A 22,362-nucleotide genomic window follows, 5' to 3' on the forward strand; every position below is an offset into this window, starting at 1 on the left:
TTGATTTTGGCTCGCATAGCTGATTGGCTGCTCTTCCTTGCTAGAGGGAGACATAGATTGCGATGATGGTGACACTTCAGAGACCACTCATTACAAATAATGGCACCCTGAAGCCCAGTACGCGAATGTCTAAAGGCCTACATTTGCCCATGAAAGATGAAATCAAAATCGCTGCAAAATTCCGTAAATCTGGCGCTCAAAACGACTGACACCGCTGCGCTGCCCATTTCATGCTGTGCATCTCAGAAGCGACGACGATTTGTTGTTTGCTGCAGTTTTAGTCAAATTTAAGGCGGTGATTATGATGATGACAGTAACAAGGGAAAAGTAAACCCCAATCATGCTTCAATTTGAAAGCTCTTCTATATATAAAAAAAGAAATAGGTAAATATGAGTATGAAATGACAGAACAAACGCAACTAGCGTGTAGAATTTTTTTCAATACTTGGGTTTCCAGTGGAAACAAGCATATGAGTAAATTTCTCCGCAAACTACAAGCAAGCAATATATATATATATATATATATATATATATATATATATATATATATATATATATATATATATATATATATATATATATATATATATATATATATATATATTGTAACAGATACGAAAGGCACGGACAAGAAGAGAAGCGAGAGAAGACGCAGAGAAGGAGGAGTTTGAGAGGCCGGGCTGCGCTGCGATCACGCTACGACCATCGTCCATCTCCTGTAAATAAAACCATTTCTTCGCAACTCATCGTAACAGTTGTGGTGGAAGGTGCTGGGTAATCGACACCCGAAGACGGAGGCTGAACCACAAGTTCTTCGACGGAGCCGTCGCCTTGTTGGACTCCTACCGAATCCACCGGAGTTGAATATGTCCCACGACGCAGACGAACAACGGCCCATTCCAACTGCTGCGCCGACCAGTTCCGTTCTACAACTGAGAGATGCGCGTCCCTTCGCCGGAAGATCGGACGAAGACGTATAGGAGTGGCTCATCCATTATAACCGAGTGAGTGCCGCTAACAAGTGGAACAGCGCTTCTCAGCTTTCGAACGTCGTGTTCTTTCTAACGGATACTACGTTGTTGTGGTTTGACAATCACGAGGAAACGTTCACAACATGGGGAAGGTTTGTTTCGGAAATCAAAGAACGATTTGGCGACTCCGCGACGAAAAAGAAAAGGGCAGAACAGACGCTACTGCAACGTGCGCAAGTGCCAGGCGAAACCTGCACGACCTACATGGAGGCAGTAATAAAACTGTGTAGGATGGTAGACTCTGGAATGTCCGAAGAAGGCAAAGTCGGGCACATCCTAAAAGGAATTGCCGAGGATGTTTATAATTTCATCGCAAAAGACAACCTGGCTTCCGTCGCTGACATCATTCGGCACTGTCCTACTTTCGAGTAACTGAAGACAAGGCGCATCACGCCGAAGTTTGGCAGGCTAGCCAATGTGACGACAGTTGCAAGCGTGGACAACAACCAGCCCCTCGATCTGGCATCAACGATCCGACAAATAGTTCGGGAATAGCTAAGCCTGCACGCGCAAGTGACACATCCAGGCACTCATAGCTTCCGCCTACCACCAAATTTCGAGCCAAACGTGGCATCCTTCTCCCCGTATCCCGCGGCGAGAGGCACTGAGGATTATGAACTCGCGCCCCGACAGGAGCCACGTTTCTACGACAGAGGCCCTACCTATGACGCTCGGCCACAACGAGAGCAGTCGCGTTTTCACCCCCGAGGCCCTGTGACTTCTGACAGGCCGCGACAAGAGCACCACCGACCCTACTACCACGACGCGACTTATGCACGAAATAACGGATTTCAGCAAGCAGCAGAGACACGTTATCCACATGACAACGAACTATCTCGCCGACCGCAGCCGCCTGCCATTCGTTTCGAGGAAGACGCTGTGAACCGCGACCCTTCCGTGTGCTACAACTGCGGTTCCACAGGCCATATAGCTCGGTATTGTCGCCAAGGCCGTCAATCACGTAGGACACCACCGATGTTCTCGCCACCCAGAACCCATACTTCATATGACTTGCGGACGACCGATTTGCTCCCAATAGACCACTTCTCGCACGAGACCAGGCACAGCGATTCGCCAGCATCTGAGCGGAGTTTGATGCCACCAAATAACCGTCCCCGTCGCTCTCCGTCCCCTAAGCGCCGTTCTTCCTCACCGCCGCCGGGAAACTAGCATCCGCGGCCAGTGGAGGTGTGCTCACCGGACGGTCTTTGCAAGAAATACCTCTGCCTGTTGTTATGTTCAAAAATAAAGTGAATGTCTTGATTGACGGAATACCGACCATGGCGTTAGTTGATACTGGGGCGACTGCGTCTGTGATGAGCCTCGCTTTCAAAAACCGTCTAGGCCACAAAGTTATGTTTTCTTGGAACGACGGTACTACATTTCGTGGAGTAGGCGGCGAGTGGCTTCATCCCCTTGGTGTTTGTGCTGTGAGTGTTTTGTTGGCTGGGAAAGTGTTTGTGTCAGAATTCCTTGTTCTTTCTCGTTGTTCGCACGACGTTATTCTTGGTATCGATTTTCTTGAACAGTGCGGCGCTTCCGTGGACTGTGGTTGTGGCGAAATCTCATTGAACAAGTTATTTATATCAGCACGTTCCGAACAAAGCTTGGGTGGTGAAGACGGGGACACAGACACACTCAGTGTTCTTGATGAAGTGATTGCACCATCGTGGTGCCTGACGCCCGTTCGTGTTTCTACAACTACTGTTGATGCTGATTGTGTTGACCTTGTGTTCAGGCCTCTCTGCATAAACTGTGCTAACAAATATACTTGTGCCCTGCTCTGTCGTGTGCATGACGAAAGGAGTCGCCACATTGTGGGCGCTGAACAGTTCGCCACGCCGGTTGTCCTTCCTCGCGGTATGAAAATCGCTCTTTTCGATGAAGCCGCATGTAGCTCAATAGCGGCACTAACTACGGACGTCTCTACAGCTTGCTCTCCTTGCGATAATTGCCATTCTGAAGAGCTAATGCTTGGGATGATCATCAAGGCTCTCAGTACATCGGAACGGCAAGCACTAGTACAGGTCCTTGCCAGCCATGAGGCTGCATTCGACTTCACGAATGGAGATGCACCCCTTCATTTACAGTCCTCCCGCGCTCGTCACAGAATAGATACCGGCTCAGCACACCCCATCCGCCAGAAGCCCTACCGAGTGTCATCGTCCGAGCGCAAAGTTATTGCCGAGCAAGTCAAGGAGATGATGAACAAAGGTGTCGTTCAAGAGTCATCTAGTCCATGGGCAGCCCCAGTAATCCTGGTCCGAAAAAAAGATGGCTCCTGGAGATTCTGCGCGGATTATAGACATCTAAACGCAGTGACGAAGAAGGATGTTTATCCACTCCCGCGAATCGATGACGTCATTGATTGCTTACACGCTGCTTCTTACTTCTCGACACTTGATTTGCGATCAGGGTATTGGCAAATACCTATGGACCCTGCCGACAAGTAAAAGACCGCTTTTGTAACTCCAGATGGCCTATTCGAATTTAATGTTATGCCTTTTGGCCTTTGCAATGCTCCTGCCAGCTTTGAGAGATTCATGGACACAGTACTACGTGGTCTAAAGTTGGAGATATGCATGTGTTACCTCGATGTTGTTGTAATCTTTGGCCGCACGTTTGAAGAACATAACGAACTCTCAGCCTCGTTCTCGACTGCATTGAGAAAGCTGGACTAGTCCTAAACTCAAAAAAGTGTCGTTTCGGCGAACGTCAAAAACTGGTCCTGGGACACTTAGTCGACAAGGATGGCGTCAGACCCGATCCTCGTAAGATTGAAGCAGTGAGCTCCTTCAAGCCACCGCAGTCAGCACGAGAACTCCGCTCATTCATTGGCCTATGTTCGTATTTTCGTCGTTTTGTTCCCCGGTTTGCCGACATCGTTTACCCGTTGACAAGTATTTTGCGACAAAATGCATCCTTCAATTGGACACCAGAGTGTGACGCATCATTTTCTCAACTGAAGTTTATACTAACGTCAGCACCCCTCTTGCGTCATTTCGATCCATCTTGCCCGACTGAAGTTCACACTGATGCTAGTGGAATCGGGACAGGAGCGGTGCTTGTACAACGTCACAGTGGCGCAGAACATGTTGTCGCATATGCCAGCCGTTGTCTGAGCAAATCTGAACGCAATTATACGGTCACGGAACAGGAATGCCTGGCAGCCGTTTTCGCCGTATAAAAGTTTCGATGTTATCTTTACGGTAGACCATTCAAGATTATCACCGACCATCATTCTTTATGCTGGTTGGTCGGTTTGAGTGATCCCTCTGGTCGCGTCGCACGTTGGGCGCTGCGCCTCCAGGAATACGATTTTCTGGTATCGTACAAGAGTGGCCGTCGTCACGCTGACGCAGACTGCCTCTCTCGGATTCCTCTTGCGACTACCGACTGCGATGCTGAAAATTTTGATGACTGTCTCGCTGCTGTTACTCCTACGTTCCCTGACGCGGCAGACTTTCAGCGAGAACAACGGTATGATGCTACCCTTGATCCGCTTTTTGTCGCCGCCCGTACTTCTAAAGGCAGCGGTCGCTTTACTGTCCCTGATAAATTGCTGTACAAAACTAATTACTGCGGGCATGGAGCACGTTTTCTGCTTGTTGTCCCCGAGAGTCTCCGCTCCGACGTTCTACGCGCCATGCATGACGATGTGACATCCGGCCATTTCGGCTTCGTACGAACGCTGCACCGCAAGCAGGAGCGCTTTTACTGGCCCAAGATGTACGAAACAACCAAGCGTTATGTCGCTAGGTGTGAAACGTGCCAACGTCACAAGCGACCGACCACCGCAGCCCCGGGTCCCCTTCGGCCATTGACACCGCCCAGTACGCCGTTCGAGCAAGTAGGCATTGACCTATTGGGTCCATTCCCGTTATCTAACAACAAGAACCGCTGGATAATTGTCTGCGTAGACCATCTTACACGGTGTGCAGAAACTGCAGCCATACCATGTCTTCCACCGCTGCTTGCGTGGCGGTCTTCCTGCTCCGTTCCGTGGTCCTTCGTCATGGCCCACCACGTGTCATCATCAGCGACCGTGGTCCCCAGTTTACGGCTGATGCCATTGAAGAGTTACTTCGTTTGTGCACTTCACAGTTCCGTCATTCCTCGCCGTATCATCCACAGACCAATGGCCTCGTTGAAAGGACAAACAGAACGCTGACTAACATGCTTGCCATGTACGTCTCCTCCAATCATAAAAACTGGGACGACGTGCTGCCCTTGATCACTTATGCATACAACACGGCGAAGCACGAAACCACGAACTACAGCCCATTTTATCTCCTGTATGCAAGGTTACCGCGAAGCCCTCTGGACAATTTCTTACCCTTCGTTCTGCACAGTGATGATTCCGTATCGAAGACTCTGTGTCTCGCCGAAGAAGCGCGTCGAATAGCTCGTCTTCGTACTCTGGCCTCGCAAAGTCATTCGAAAGAGCGATACGACGACCGTCACGTACAAGTATCGCTGCAAAAAGGTGACTTAGTCCTTCTTTGGACACCGCAACGCAAGCGTGGATTGTACCAAAAGTTCTTGTCACAATATTCAGGCCCATTTGTAGTTGTGGACCGCCTGAGCGAACTCACTTACGTCATAGCTCACCTACTGTGCAATGGTCGGCGATCAAGCAGAACTCAGCTGACTCATATTGCTCGCCTGAAGCCTTTCTACCCGGCTTGTAAATCCTGACTCGCCCCACGGGCTTCGTCTGCTTGCGGGGAAATGTAACAGGTACGAAAGGCACGGACAAGAAGAGAAGGAAGAGAAGACGAAGAGAACGAGGAGTTTGAGAGGCCGGGCTGCGCTGCGATCACGCTACGACCATCGTCCATCTTCTGCAAATAAAACCATTTCTTCGCAACTCATCGTAGCAATATATATATATATATATATATATATATATATATTTATATATATATATATATATATAGGGTCCTAGGCAGTCTATCTCAGTTTCTGCAACAGATTGAAGAGCGTTCAGTTAGTAATAGTACTAAGGGATGCTTCTTGCGACCCACGAGGTTAGAGGGTCTACATTGACGCGAAGTGGGCAAGACGTGGTCTTCCCGCAAAAACAAGGAAATGAAGCGGCCAACGCTACGCTCAATCGCCTCCATGGCGGAGCAAGGGTAGCGTTTTCGCCTCCCGCTGCTTGCGTGACCAGTGTGCGCACGCACCGTAGCGTTCCCGCCGAGGAGCTGCAGTGCTCTGATAGAAGCAGTAAACGTCAGGCTAACGTTACCTAACATTTCGCTGGGCGGCAACTAACGACCACGGTATCTCGACAGCCTCATTCCGCGCGTTATCGAAGCGGCGCGCCTACAAGGCCTCTGGCAGCGTTGTGAGACGCCTATATATATATATATATATATATATATATATATATATATATATATAGAGAGAGAGAGAGAGAGAGAGAGTGAAATGAAGCAATGGTGCGTGTATATTGCTCGTGATTGCACATAAGTTGTGCCTACTCCTAGCCATAGTCTTGCACCAAACGCAACGGAAAGCACCTGCACTAAAGCACACTGTTAGGGTTGGCGTCTGACACCACGTGGTGAGAGGTCATTCACCCTACCGCTGAGCCGGAGCCCACGGGCGCCGGAGAGGTCATACACTCTACCACCTGAGCCGGAGCCCACGAGCGCCGGAGAGTTCATTCACTCTAACGCCTGAGCCGGAGCCCACGAGCGCCGGAGAGGTCATTCCCCCTACCGTCTGAGCCGGAGCCCACGGGCGGCCTCTTCCCCTCCTCACATGGTCGTGGCATCGTGTGTGCTTACCTCATCCCCTTCACCCGTCTGAGCCGGAGCCCACGGGGGCCCTCTCTCCGTGCCTGTCACGTGTCATTCGACGGAAGCAAGATCCCGCCCACAACTTGTAGAGAGCCTATTTAAGGGGCTCCGCAATGTACTTTGAGAGACTTCATACTTGAGACTTGATACTTCATGCTTTTCTTATTTTCTTTCAACTACATTTGAATAAACAGTGCAAGTTTCGCACTAGCAAATCGTCTCGCCCCTGCTTGGTCGCCATGATCTACCGGATGCCTGCAGCCCGCCGACAACGCCACGCTACCCAATAAGAAATGTCGGTCGAGCTTCGATAGGCAGGCGCCGCTACTTCTCGGCAGCAGTACGGTACGCTACCCTGGAGCACGCAACAACACGTCTCCCATGATGGGAAGCCGCGAATATGTGTGTATGATTCCTGAACGTAGAATGTAATTTATGCTGTGAAATTCAATGTTTACACTCACTTACGTTCTGGCACACATTATATTGTAGACGTCTACACGCTCCATCTTAGAAGAAACGCTTCATCTTTGAAATGAAAGCAATGACCATTGATTCCTCTGTGATAACCTGGGCAACAGCGTTTCCCTTCAGCCACTTTCAATTCATTGTAAGCAGCAGCCGCGCATCCTATGATGTTTGAGTGCATTAAGGATCTCCCCGGCCAATAACGCCTATTGTTTTGCCTTTAAATGAATGAGCTCCCCGATGGCATTTCATCTACAGTGCGTCACTTTATCGACGAATATGTGATATATACAAAGTTAATTGTGCAATGGCATATCATTTAACACGGATGTCTTTTTCAAATTCTTTTCTTAGCTCGCAGCCTAACCTGGACAGACTAAGTTCATGACAAGCTATACGGCCTATCAGTATGAATAATTCCACGAGGAAGCACACAACTCGTTTTCTACGAGGAAAACTGCTGCAGGGCGTGCGTCTGAATTTTTTCTTTTTAAAATATTTGGGTGTTCACCTCACTTGTTTGTCATGCGATACTTAACAGCCTGCAATCTCTACATTGGTTTCCCTTCACCGTTCTGTGCTTCACATTTAACAGTGGCCGTAAATGAGTGGCTTACAATGTTTTAATTAGGTCAGAGCTTCACTTCAAATGCCGAAAAAAAATTTTTTCAATCACAGGTAGAAATATTCTTACAATTACCGTGGTACTTCACTACATATAAAGATAGTCGATAAGGTTACATGGGGTTACACGCTAATAAATGTGGTAACATACTTATTAGAAACGATATTTGTGCACAATTGATTAGCTGTGGACGTGGAAGAAACGTTTTTACTTGAACGACCTCATGCACAGGGAAGGGTGCAACTGACTGACTTCATTGCACAGTTTTGATTTGATTTTCTTCAACGTATTGTCTTTTGCTACTTCACCTGCATAAGAATAGAATGTCTGCCTGCTCTTCGCATCGTTGGATGAGCTTTACATGACGCTGCGGGAGGGTATGTTGCCACTGTGCCACTAAAGGAAGCAGTAATGTTATATAGCTGCATAGTTATTTACCCTTCAAAGCAATGGTTTATACAGGTGCAGTAAGGATACAAAGTCCTCTACATATTCAAGGTTTATTGCTTACGGTGCAGAGAAAACTAAAATAATTATAAGAAATACAGCTGAACTTACATGAAATATTCGAAAACAAACTGACGACACTGTTTTTTGATGCCACGTAGTCATATATGCTATCGTAGAAAATTCATTGCGGTAGCCTGCACATTTGGCATGTCAAATGTAATAAGCAAGTGAGGTAGGATAACCTTTAAAGATGCATCAGGAAATTGACGTGCGACGCGAAAACAGACAGGAATAGAATGCAACTAAACGGTGGCCTGTTCACAGCAACGTAGGAACTTCGAGTACTTTCCTGTGTTGTTATATGCCGTTGCCGAGGTGGCAATTACTTAAGTTATATAACGCGCGAAATTCTATGCTACTCAACAATTAAGAAAATTGTGACGGCCACAAAAAACCGTTTTGTCACGTGAGGATCGAAGACCTCAAAATTCGCAAAGTTTTGTAGTAAGTACCAGATCTATAGCATACGAAGCAAACGTGAAATTGCACCTCATTTGCTAAGTAGCGTGTGAACGAACACAGAGAAATGCGAGAATGGAACCTGCGGTACAAGTTTTTTTTTATTCTCTCTTCGCGTGTCTGGCTTACGTACCCGAATCGGCAATCAACGTCTCCGCGCATTGCACATGTTGAGCGAGACACCATTTCCCGAAACAAACCACGAAATTACTCTCAGCGCACAATTTTGACGACTAGTAGCAGCGGTCGGTGCGACATGCTACCAACCGGCCGTTCAAAGTCGAAAAGGGAGTGGGGGAGGGACCACCACTGCGACTGTGATTTCCGTCGTAGGCGAAGGAAATCGCACTGCCAGTGAGATGAACAATCGAATCATGATAAACACACTTCTGGCGGCTAAAAACGTTCCAGTTTTAATAGCAAGCGTTCTTTTGATAATTGATCTGCGCAGTCTTTGCTGCAATTATTTCAAACTGCGAGCTAAGAAGAGTGAAATGGAGCAAATTTTGCATGAAGCGACGCCATTCGAAGCCACTGACGTGGCGAGACGCGTCACGAAAGGGACCGGTCCACGTTTGTGTCTAGGGCTTCGGCACTTGATATCAAGTATCATTCCTCAGATAAGCCTTGAGGTAAAGCCCGAACTTTGCTCTCGGGGAGAGAAAACGCGAGCCGAGGACAGCCTAGTTCCCCAGAAGCTGGTCGAAAGAGCAGAAATAGACATTAAGAGTAGAAAAAGAAAACGCTGACGAATATGGTGTTGTCAAAAGGTTCGGTGTTTCGGCTTCTACACAGAAGCCTTGTTCGTGGAAGGTGAGTGAGAAATACAGTGCTACTCTTGGTCGACCTTCTCCTTTTCTGTTCCTAATATATGAAATTACTTCACGGCTAGACGAGATCTCATCCAATCTTTTGTTGCATTTTGGCAGAAATCGCCCCAGGCGTGGCAAAAACAACCACACGCGAGGCCTGAAGTGGACACTTAGGCGTTACCCTGCACACCAGGGTAATGGCGTTAACACCGCTTCATCATGATACCGGAATTCTGTTGGGAACTCATTAATGATTTACAAATTCTGCAGTAGCAATCTCTTTACTGCAATGCAGTATATAACTCCTAAAGTGAAGCTTGCTTAGCGAACCCCCGACGCTTTCCGCTCGATGTTGGGTTTTTCGCCGAATTACTGAACACAGAAGAGCGCCCACACTAGGCAAAGGTACGATTCAAGGTCGGAAGGCGGGAAAATCCTGCCAGTTGTTAATGACGCGCACCGTGTCAGGTGAAAGCAATGTGTTGGTTGTGGAGAGGAGTTGGATGAGTGAAACACGAGCCTGCAATTTCTTTGTTGGTAGTTTGGAATGTGGAGGGTGTCGTTTGACGAACAAGAGCGCATGGGGCCTCGTAAGGCTGGTTTACAAGTCATGCACGCGGCTTCATTCTACCAACATGACGCCGCACGTCTCAAGACGACGCACGAGATTGCACACGAAGGCGGATCCTGCGCAGACGCTCACGGAAGATCTGAAAACGCGTAATAACTATATCTTGTACTGAACGGTAACAGCCGAATTCATTTGAGCTCATTTGATGCGCTGGGGACTCGAAAGGCTTAAATATGGCCTTCGACGTTGCCTTGCTTTAAGCTATATAAGACACAGACGCGTCCATTTGTTTGAGCACGCGTTATCAGCATAAAAAATCTTATTTTAAATATTAATTGCAACTAGTCAGTTGGATCTGCGAACTTAATTTTCTTTTCAATTCGTCAAACATGATTCAGTTCAGTGCGCACGTTTAAGCTTAAATCGCGTCGCAAGCGGCCAAGGGAAAAATGCGTTTTTTTTTTTGTCAGGGCAGGGGCTGGCGTATGTGCCATGCCCCCCTACCAAAAATTCAGTGCCTCGACTACCCCAATTTGGGGAAGCGACGTACTTCAGCCAGCCAAAGACCAGCCTCCGTACGGGAACTCGACCATCATGACCATCGAAGTCCCTGCACAAAGTACGTATGCAAAACAACGCGTCGCGATTGGTAGCGATGCTCGAAGTCCCACCATAAGTCACAAGTTTGCCAACGCGGTTTTTCTAACAGAAGTGGCTGAGTTCTCTTGCGAAGCTCTTCCAAACTGTCGACAAGAAACAAGCAGAATAAGTCGCAATGAAACTGTTAGTTGTTCTAAAAGACTAGCAGCACATATATTCACTTATTGCTTTAAGTTGATTTTCGTTAGGCGATATGAAAGGACTAACGCATCTCATGGCAATCGGTGTTTAAATGCACGTGGAGAAGAAGACGAAAGCGACAAAGTAGAACAGGGCTATTATTCGCACTCTTGGCGCGCACGATAAAAGACTGGCTTCAATGCAGACGTAGCTGCAATGTGGAGGCGATCTGAGAACGTTCGACAAGAGCTGGCCATTATTCGAGGGCAACTGTTGCGAACTGATTGCACACATGCAAAGTGTTTAGCAACCGTGGTTCTTCAAAAAAAAAAGGACAAACAAATTTAGAACTTTGCTCTGGAAAATGTTTTGAGCGTGGTTTACTGGCTTGGGGATGGGGGACGAGGCAGTTTCTCCCTTGACGCGCTTCGTTACCCGCAGTACGTACTCTCGTATTACGCGCACTAAACGTTTTCGCGTCCCTTGTCTCGCCAGTATCCCCTCTACTGTCCCGCACTTGCAACCAGCTCGCAACCAAGCGCTGTAATGATTGATATAACATGCAATACGTGAAAATTTGGGTCGTTGTTCGCGTTAAACCTTAAGCTGTCTAAGTTTGCTTGCCTTGCATGGGTGGTTTCGGCCCTCTCTTGAGTTTCACGCTGCTATTCGTAATTATATGCTCCTTGAACGAACGTTGCTGCTTAGCTTGCTGAGCTTGACACCATTTTATTTGCGTTAACGCTGCACCGACGTACGCGCTTCCAAACGCGTGGCGCGTTGCTCGAGTGTCTTGCCAGCACGCTCCTTGGCCGTGCTATATAAATCTTTGGGCAGCTGCCGCAGCGCTTTCCTCCTCCTACACTCATATCCTTGTGCACATGGTACAACCTGCCCACTCCGACCTGTGCCCTTTCTACAGTCTACTGGTAGACTCGGCCTTGACAGCAGCACTCCTCTATACACAAACGCTGCTCCGCCATCCACGGTTTTATTGAGATATCAGTTATACGGACACTCCAAGCACATTTATGCCATTGCTGTCGTCCTCGCCGCGATGTTCCGTATAAAATACAAACACGACACCATCGTCGCCCCCGCGCCGTACGAGCGAGTGAAAGCATAGAGAAAGAAATTCAACAAGAGGGGACACTCTTCAAAAACTGGCAACAGGAAACACGTCACGCCTAGTTTCAACAACGTCCGTTAGTTGACGCGAGCATCAGAAAAAAAGAATGTGAAATAAACTTCCAGACAACGTTTTATTTTTTTTATTCCTTCCCACTAAAAGTGAAAAGTTTTGCGTGTAAATGAACTTATACTTTGCAACTTTTTGTTGCGTTGCCTAGCAACAAGCTAGCGGCACGCCAGACGCGCGTGCATACGTCATGCGCCAGACAAGCCGCAGGAGTGAGCGAGGACGGTCGTACGTGCGAAGCTCGCGTGCTCGGCGACCCGTCTGTTTTGGATATAGCCCATTTTTTGGGGGCTCCCGGCCTTCTCTTGCGTGTCGTCTGCATTTCCACACGGCACCACTGCACTACTGGACTACGGCAAGGTGAGAAATTGTGTTTGACAGTGTGCGGCGCATTTTAATCACATTTAGGCTTAGTTCGAGTGGCGCAGTTAGCGAAAAACAGCACCGCCGTCCTGGCGCAGATAATTTGAGTTAATGCTTCGTCCTGGGAGATGTTTGCGACGCTTTCTATGAGCCGCAACATTACTGTAACTTATTTCGGTAGTATTTGGGCACGCTTGCCGCGCCCGGCTTATTGACGCAGTAAGCGAAAACCGGCTCGGCCGTGTGAGGCATTTGCGCGTGTGCATGCGTGCACTACGTCGTAGCGCCTGAGACAGACAAGTTTTCGCGCATTCTGTGGCCCCTAGCATTATTGTACCTAACGTCGTTATATTTGGGGTAGTTTAGAAGCACGGTTGCCGCGCCCGGCTTATTGACGCAGTTAGCGAAAAGCAGCTCGGCTGTGTGCCGCCGTTTCGCGTGTACTGAATCCTACTGGTAGAAGTTCGTGACGCATTCTCTGACCCGAAAAAAGTATTGTAAATTATTTGGTAACTTTTTGGGATACCTTGAGGCTTGCTCGCCGCGCCTGGGGTTGTGAAGCTGTTAGCGAAAAAAGCAAGCCGCGGCCACAGTGAGTTAGTTTTGCGTGTACTGAATTTTAGTGGGACAAGTTTGTGAAGCATTTTATAGCCCTGCAACAACATATACATTATTGCGGTACTCACGCTTCTCGAAAACGCGACGAGCGATTGCCGAGAGTGATAACACGGGAGTGTTGCATGCGCCGGCAGGACGCGTAAAAGATAACACGGAGGAGCTCAAGAACATGACATTTATGTATTCTGAGCGACTGAAAACAGGCTTTGCACCGACGAGTCTGACTTGAGTGCGATTAGAAGGCATTCTGCGAGCGTGTAACATGGTCTGGCCTAGCCTGTGTTGTAGCTACCTTTGTGTACTTGGCGTACCATCGTGTCGGCCGAGGCCAAGTTGTTTTGGAAACGCGCAGTCACCCGTGTATTTGTGCACTTAAAGTGCAGGAAATAATGCCCGGGAAGGGAGGGGTGCTTGAAAATAGGATGTTCAGATTTTATGGCATTGTTTCGGAGGCGTCTTTGCTGCGAAATGTACGTAAAAGTGAATTTATCTGTAATGACGCTCATTCACCACTTACGCACGTTTCGCCTCTACACGCAATACTCCTGTTAGGTCAATATACGGAAATCATACATGCTTGTAATTTACTTTCTTTCAGCTGATGGCATCCGGTGGAGCATCGTACGGCAATGACTGCTGCTTACCTGGTGCCACAACTTTGGATGAATGCAGAAGAAGCCCGGAACGAGCATTTATATAGAGCAAAATAAACATTCCATCATTTCAGAAGACGTCTTTCGTTTTCTTTATGAAATTGCACCTGACAGATTCGGCGCAGTCTTGTAAAGGTCAATCGCAATCGTTTCTACGTAAATCCATTCCACGCGAAGGCCACGCGAGGTTCAGCAGAAGCGAAAAAAAAAAAAAAAAATGAATGCCGCGCCGAGCAGCGGAGCCGGCGCGGCGTGTACCAACTGGTTTTCAAAACGCGCGCGCCCAAAACCGAAACCGGAAGGAGTCAACAACATCCGCTTGGTGTGCTACAGTCAATTCGGCCGCTGGGCTCTATGGGAGTGTCCGCTCTTGTTGAAATTTCTTTCTCTATGGTGAAAGCTTACGAGATCAGCCGACGATCGCGATTCAATCTGGGGCGGGAGGGAGGAAGGCGGGGCGGCAGAAGCGCACCGTTTTTTTCGAGCGAAATACGGGGGCGGAGGAGACGAGAGATAGAGGCGGGGGGGGGGAGGGGGGGGGCTTTAAGTCTGTCGGCTGCTGTTCACGGCGCAGCCGCGCGGCCGCCGTATCTTGAAAGCAATATGCGCTGTGGACAAAGTGCATATGCGCCTATTGCCGGTAGCTTCGCATGCGCTGTGCTTTCGACGTTTAGTTCGAGTTGAAGCGAGAGATAAGGCGAAGGTCAATTCTATCGCTGCTGCTTCCGAGCTTCTTAAATACAGCATTGAATGCCCGTTTCCGCGATTATCGAGCGCCATGTGTTCATATTTACCTGTACGCGCGTGGCACCATGCTCGTTAATTTAGTGAGTAAGTGAATGTTTATAACTTTATAGAGCCGATAAATCTACTATCCTTGTTTCATTTAGCTGTCCACTAATTTGCTGTCGCAATCGATGCTTCACCTTCGGGTGAAACTGCGGCTGTTCTTTTTTTTCGCCTTTCTCTCCCTCATTTTTACGCAGCGCCCTCCGCGGCCTTCCCCAGAGTTTTTTTTTTTTTCGATTGCCTATCTTCATTGCATCTGCTTTTTTATGTTAACAGGTTATGGCCCGGAAATTTCGACGATACACGGCAACTGCAAAAGACCTCTGATGATCCTCAGAAGGTTACTGCATTAGGAGGCCTAATGCGTTTTACCTCACCGCGCTCCTAGGTAGAGCGTCAAGAACGAGTAATCTCCAGGGCGACCTAACGTTTGTAAGGGGGTCGGCGTAGCTTCTATGAGCATTGCGTAAAAGAGAGAGCTTCACAGCTTAGTTGCCAAACGTACAAAAATCTCGCAGAAAGAAGCTTTGAGAGTGACGCGTTCACAAAACGACGCGTGCATCCCACCGCGCCGCGCAATAGCAGTGAACTATATTTTGTATGGGGACAATATGCAGGGTGTTTCAGCGAACACTTCGAAAAATCCTTTAAGGTTGCCTGTGGCACATATCACAATTCTAGTTCACGAGCTACTATACACGATGAGGCGGACATATTTAGCTCAAAAATTAGAAATGAATTATCGTATAATTTACAAAAATTCACTATTTAGGCTTTTAGCTAATTGCATAATGGTCCATGTAGCAATTTTCGAATTCTAGCCGAGGAGTTCGCAAGGCGGATCCACTTGGAACGAATTCTCAGGTTGGCACCAGTTTCGAGATAATAATTCCCGAACCTTCAGCAGAAATGCATTGGCGTTGCAGTTGATTTGTTAAAAAACGTCGTTTTATTCATTGACGCACACAAGTAAATGGAACGCAAACGCATTTGTCCACAAAGTTTGGGAATATATGGAAACTGGTCTCGTCCTGAGAATTTGTTCCAAGTGGATCCGCTTTGCGAGCTCCACGGCTAGAATTTGTAAATTGCAATATGGGGCGTAAGGTAATTAGTTAAAACTTAATTAGTGAATTTTTTGTAAGTTACTCGACTACGCATTTCAATATTTTGAGCAAGTAGCGTTCGATGCATCGAATAGACCACCTCATGAACTAGAATTGAGCTATGTTCCACAGCCAACTTTTAAATATTATTGAAAGTGTTCGCTGAAACAATCTGTATTTCTTGTAGGCAGATAGAGCATGATCAGCAGACATTTTGAGGGCTAATTGTGACAGTCACAAGAAGATCTAATCATCCAGGTGATTACAAGTTGGAGCCAGAGGAACGTTTAAAACTATTGCTGTGAGGAAACTAAAGCTCGGGTCAAAATAAAATTGTAAAGAACTGAAGTGGCTGCTCTGAAACAGGTACCTAGAAGTTTAAGATGTAGATAGAACGAAGGATAGTACTACTATTATAGCTATTAGCATACTTAGAATACTTCACGTATGTTCAAGTATCTATATGCGTATGTCCGTGCCTGTCTCTAAACGTTTTGGCCGACTGAGTGACTGAAGTTTTTAAACAAAATAATATCGGGTTTTACTTAGCTAAACCACCGTGGGATTATGAGGCACGCCGTGCTGGGGCACTGCGGATTTATTTTTACGACGTGGGGTTCTTTAATATCCATCAAATGCACGGTACCCAATGCTTAGCAGAGCAACGTCAAAGGTACTAAGCAACTACGGAGGATAAATTGGTAACTAGGTGAGGCTATCAAGTATTTGCAAGTGCTTGTGATGGCATCGTGGTCGTTCTATCGTCGTAATTTAAATCTAGTAATTCGATTCTCACTACTTTGCCGTCACACCATCATCGTCATACAGTCATCATCATCCCATTGTCGTCAGACCTCATTATATTGTTTTCGTCCCCGTGTTGCCTCTTGCGGATTTCAGGCTCAATTTTCATCATGCCGTCACCATCGTGCTATCGTTGTACCATCGTTATAATTTTACAAAATGCCATCCCATTAACGTCATGCCTTTGTCATCATACTGTCTTCGTAGTTCGATCCACGTCATTCCTCCTTCGTCCTTCCATCGTAAATTGCTTTCCTCATTAAATCGGGATTATGCCACCGTTGACATGCCATCATCGTAGTTGAGCCGGGGCCACCCGTTGGCATGCATTCATCGTCACACCGTCGTCGTGATGCTGTCGTGCTTGTTCCATTGCCGTCATTCCAGCTTGGTCCTGTTGTTGGCCGGTCCAGGTGAACAAGTGTCATAGCGAATTGGGCTGATCCCGGATATAGTGTATCTTGCAGATAACAGATGCAATGGAAATTTGAGAATGACCAATGCGGATTCTGAATAATGACGTTTTCATCAACACGCCCAGCTAAGCGGAAACATCAAAAATACGTGCCCGATGGATCAATAATATGCAGCAATAAATGGGACAGCCTATGAGCATTCACCGATTGCATGTAACATACGTATATGGGAAAAAACTGGCATGAATGTATTGAATGTGCACGAAACGTCCATCTACTTAAACACGTACACAGGACAATTAGGCAGAAGTAATTTCCCCTATGTTGTCCTTGGTGTCAGTTTGTTGGCTTCTTATGATATGAATAACCAAAATCGGGCGCCTGGGTTAATCCCCTTTCTTCTCGTTTCTTGAAATTGTAACTTTCGCGTATCTTGTCGAAGCTTCTAGTCCCCGTTGATCGCGAAGCTTGTTTGTGGTGTATGCGCTCTCTCCCTCTGTCGCAGCCGCCGCGGACTGACGTGCTGCTTTGTTCCCTTACAAAAATTTTTAGTAACATTTTATAAACCGTCTTTAGACAAATGTTACTAGAACCTATCGACATTCTATAAACCGTCTTTAGACACCGTAACAACTTCCTAGTAACCTCCTACCGACTATTGGCCACCGATATTGAATTGAAAGTATAGATATAAAATGTCGATAGAATTCTTATCGACTGCTTATTATCTTACGTCGGTAGAAAGTGTCAACTGTGAAGCGACTATTTATTGACTACCTTTATACATCCTAACAACATGCTAGTAACATCCTGTCGACTATTCGCCACAGACAAATAGTTGACAGGATGTTAGTAGGAAGTCGTTAGGATGTATAAAGGTGGTTAATAAACAGTCGCTTCACAATTTTTAGGAAGTACATAAAATTTTATTCAGAGGTAATTACTTTTGCAATTATGATGTTACGGGAAGGAAGAAGCGTTCGTCTATTTACAGGTAGCTTTTAATGGCTGAGCCAACAAGCGTAGAGCATCGATCTAGCTAAAACACTTCTTCGTCGTCTCCAAGACCACCATCAGCGTCGTCTTCTTTCCACATTACCGACTGTGACATCACCCCCGTCGGAAAAAGCACCTGATTGGTGCGGCACATCGGTCGAAGAAAGGTAAGGTTTCAGACGGCTGACGTGGATGATGTCAGAGAGGGGTGAAGGCACCGTGGCATTCAGCGGAGACACTTCATATGTGACAGGGGTCACCTGGCGAAGGATGCGGTAAGGGCCATAGTATCGCGAGAGTAATTTCTCGGAAAGACCAACATGCCGAGCTGGATACCATACTAGCACAAGAGCGCCTGGTTCGTAGTTCACGTCGTGATGGCGCTTGTCGTAACGGTACTTCTGGCGTGTCTGGGAAGCAGACAGACGAATGCGGGCAATCTGGCGTGCTTGGGTCGCTGTGGCTATTACATCCCGAGTGTACTCTGTCGGCGAGTCGAGCGTGGTCGAGAGGAGTGTCTCGAAAGGCAAAGTCGGCTCACGGCCGAAGAGGAGATAGAAGGGTGAATAGCCAGCTGTGTCGTGGCGCGAGGAATTGTAGGCGAACGTGACAAATGGTAGAGCAATGTCCCAGTCGCGGTGATCGGAGGAAACATACATTGCGAGCATGTCCGTTAATGTGCGGTTCAGGCGTTCGGTAAGACCGTTAGTTTGAGGATGGTAAGCGGTAGTAAGTTTATGTTTAGTAGCACATGATCGAAGTAGGTCGTCTATGACTTTGGCAAGAAAGTATCTGCCACGATCGGTGAGAAGTTGACGAGGTGCACCGTGGTGCAAGATAACGTCGTGAAGCAAGAAATCAGCGACGTCTGTAGCGCAGCTGGTCGGTAGGGCTCTAGTAATGGCATAGCGAGTTGTATAGTCCGTAGCGACGGCAATCCACCTATTTCCGTCCTCGGATATAGGGAATGGTCCAAGGAGATCAAGGCCAACGCGAAAAAAAGGGTCCGCCGGTATATCCAAAGGCTGCAGCAGTCCGGCAGGAGGCACAGCTGGTCTTTTTCGGCGTTGACACGACTCACACGCGGCAACATAGCGCCGGACGGAGCGGTTGAGACGCGGCCAGAAAAACCGTCGCCGAATTCGGTCATAGGTCCGCGTGACGCCAAGGTGTCCAGCGGTGGGAACGTCGTGCAGTTGCTGCAGTACAATCGTTTGCAGATGAGACGGAATGACGGTTAGGAGCTCGGGCCCATCGGGGTGCATGTTGCGGCGATACAGGATGCCATTTTGTAGTACGAACATGTGAAGGGATGGGTCAGACGGAGCAGAGAGCAGGCGTTCGATAATGGGGCGTAACGACTCGTCGCGTCGTTGTTCAGCGCCAATGTCTTGCAAGGCTGAGAGGGAAAGAACGCAGATCGGTGCGACATCCACTAAACCGTCCGGTACATCGACGGGATGACGAGACAGGCAGTCGGCGTCCTGATGTAGACGACCCGACTTGTAGACCACAGTGTAGGTGTATTCTTGCAGCCGTAGGGCCCAGCGACCGAGGCGGCCGGTGGGATCCTTGAGGGAGGAAAGCCAACAAAGGGCGTGGTGGTCGGTTGTAACTGTAAATGGTCGTCCATATATGTAGGGTCGGAACTTGCCCACCGCCCAAATGAGGGCGAGGCACTCGCGCTCAGTAATCGAGTAATTGCGCTCGGCGGGAGAGAGGAGGCGACTGGCGTAGGCGATAACGCGGTCGTGCCCACATTGGCGTTGAGCTAAAACTGCACCGATTCCGTAGCCACTGGCGTCAGTGCGGATTTCTGTCGGAGCGGAGGGGTCAAAATGGGCGAGAACAGGAGGTGTAGTAAGCAGCGTGATGAGCTGCGAGAAAGCAGACGCTTGTTCAGAGCCCCAATAGAAAGGAACGTCTTTCCTCAGGAGGTCAGTCAGGGGACGGGCAACATGGGCGAAATTTTCCACAAACCTGCGGAAGTAAGAGCAAAGGCCCATAAAGCTGCGAACATCTTTGGCACAAGTTGGTACAGGGAAATTCTGCACAGCATGAACTTTAGTGGGGTCGGGGCGAATGCCTGACGAATCGACAAGGTGTCCGAGCATAGTTATTTGGCGGTGACCGAAGTGGCACTTGGACGAGTTGAGCTGTAAGCCAGCGGTGCGAAAAACAGAAAGAACAGATGAAAGTCTTTCAAGATGTGTCGCAAAAGTTGAAGAGAAGACGATGACGTCATCCAAGTAGCACAAACAGATGGACCATTTCAAACCACGCAAGAGCATGTCCATCATCCGTTCAAAGGTCGCCGGGGCATTGCACAAGCCAAATGGCATTACTCGGAACTGATATAGGCCGTCTGGTGTGACGAATGCGGTCTTTTCACGGTCCATGTCATCCACGGCAATTTGCCAATATCCAGAGCGAAGGTCTATAGATGAAAAATAAGTGGCACCGTGGAGACAATCCAGAGCATCGTCAATGCGGGGAAGTGGATACACATCTTTCTTGGTGATCGTGTTTAGATGACGATAGTCAACGCAGAATCGCCAGCTGTTATCCTTCTTTTTGACGAGAACAACAGGGGACGCCCACGGACTGGAAGAGTGTTCAATAATCCCTTTGGCAAGCATCTTGTCAACCTCGCTCTGGATAACTTGTCGTTCAGAGGGCGACACCCGGTATGGGCGTCTGCGAACAGGTGCGGCATCGCCGGTATTTATCCGATGCGTCACGACCGTAGTTTGACGCAAAGGGCGATCGTGCAGATCGAAAATGTCGGAGTAGGACTCGAGGAGGCCACGGAGCTGTGCGGCTTGTTGGGTGGAGAGGTCCGGTGCAATCATCTTTGTAAAGTCATCGGTCGGGGCTGATGCAGAAGGCGCAGAATGAGCAGTGGTCGAAGACGGCGCAACAGATAGAGCAGAAATGTGGCACTCGTGCGTTGGTGACAACGTGGCAAGAGACATGCCTCGAGGAACTACTTGCGGGCACTGTCCGAAATTTAGGATCGGAAGACATGTCTGATTGTCCGCAACAGAAACGATGGTGTGTGGGAAGGAGACATTGTGAGAAAGCAGGACTGACGTCGCGGGAGTGAGGACATAGTCTCCATCAGGTACAGGTGGGCTGGCTAAAACAGGGATGAAGGTTGCTGCAAGAGATGGCAGGCGTATAAAATCCGCGGAACAAAGCTGAGCTGGAGCTTGAACAGGAAGGTCAACGGGAACAGGTAGGGGTAAGTCAAGTTGTACGACACCGGCGGAACAGTCAATCAGAGCAGAATGGGCGGACAAAAAGTCGAGTCCGAGGATCACATTGTGAGGGCAACGTTCAAGCACACTAAACAAAACGGACGTGTGGCGACCGGCGACACTGACACGAGCAGTACACATTCCAAGCACAGCCGGAGTTCCACCATCGGCGACCTGGAGCAGTCGAGTCGGAGCAGGGGTAAGTACCTTTTTCAAGCGCGTTCGAAGCTCCGCACTCATGATGGAAATTTGGGCTCCAGTGTCGATGAGTGCTGTAACGGGCAAACCATCCACGTCCACGTCCAGAAGGTTCCGATTAGTAGGCAGGGTCAGCAGAGGAATTTCAGGCCGGTGTTCTAGAGCAGCGTCACCTCCAGGAGCTGCCCCAGTTAGTTTCCCGTCGGAGAGCGGCGACGGTAAGCTGGGGATGGAGAGCGACGCAGCTGGGGCGAACGGGAGCGGCGACTATGTGGTGATGGCGATCGGCTGGGCGCGGTGGCTCGAGCGTTGTCAGGTGCGTCTTCAACCTCGGTGGAGAGTGATGGCGGGCGAGGATTCAGTGGGGAGCGGCGGTAGGCGGGAAAGCTTGGTCGTGAGTGGGCTGGCCAGGAACTTCGACAGTGGCGAGATGTGGCCCACACGTCCACAGTAAAAACAGATGGGTCTATCGTCATGGGTGCGCCATTCGGCCGGGTTGCGATAGCTCGGATACGGACCGTATTGGCTCCGGTGAACAGGGGCAGAGGCAGCAGACGAAGCAAAGTCAGGACGGCTGGCGGAGCAGATGGATGGAAGACCTACATTCGCAAGTTCTTGGCGAATGACCGACTGAATGAGTGACACAAGCGGCCGGGAATCGTCAAAGCACTGCGTCACAGGCGTGGCAGGAGACGCTGCTTCGATTTCTCGCCGAACGATACGAACGACGTTCTCGGAGGAGGTGGGCTCACGCGGTGGACAAATGTCTTCGCACGTCGACGAAGCTGCGGTATTAGGTAGGCGCGTAAACTGTTGAACTATGCGGCGACTCTTCGCGTCTTCAAAGCGGCGACATTCGTTAATGATCTCATTGACCGTTGTGATGTTCTTATAAACA

The 22,362-nt window shown here is 48.6% G+C and overlaps 1 protein-coding gene, 1 long non-coding RNA gene and 1 pseudogene across 2 annotated transcripts in view; 1 reads left to right on the forward strand and 2 right to left on the reverse strand.

Annotated features, from left to right (window-relative positions):
* LOC142570565 (tetraspanin-33-like) overlaps positions 1-22,362 on the reverse strand; it is a 45,295-nt gene that overhangs the window by 9,321 nt on the left and 13,612 nt on the right. The window lies entirely within an intron of this gene.
* On the reverse strand, positions 10,756-10,910 carry LOC142573463 (U1 spliceosomal RNA; annotated as a pseudogene).
* LOC142572958 (uncharacterized) lies at positions 12,376-13,973 on the forward strand. The gene is made up of 2 exons (XR_012826179.1): positions 12,376-12,621; positions 13,841-13,973. It is a non-coding gene; the product is annotated as an uncharacterized LOC142572958 (long non-coding RNA).

The sequence above is a fragment of the Dermacentor variabilis genome, chromosome 2 (assembly GCF_050947875.1).
Source record: "Dermacentor variabilis isolate Ectoservices chromosome 2, ASM5094787v1, whole genome shotgun sequence".
In the NCBI taxonomy this organism is placed as follows: domain Eukaryota; kingdom Metazoa; phylum Arthropoda; class Arachnida; order Ixodida; family Ixodidae; genus Dermacentor; species Dermacentor variabilis.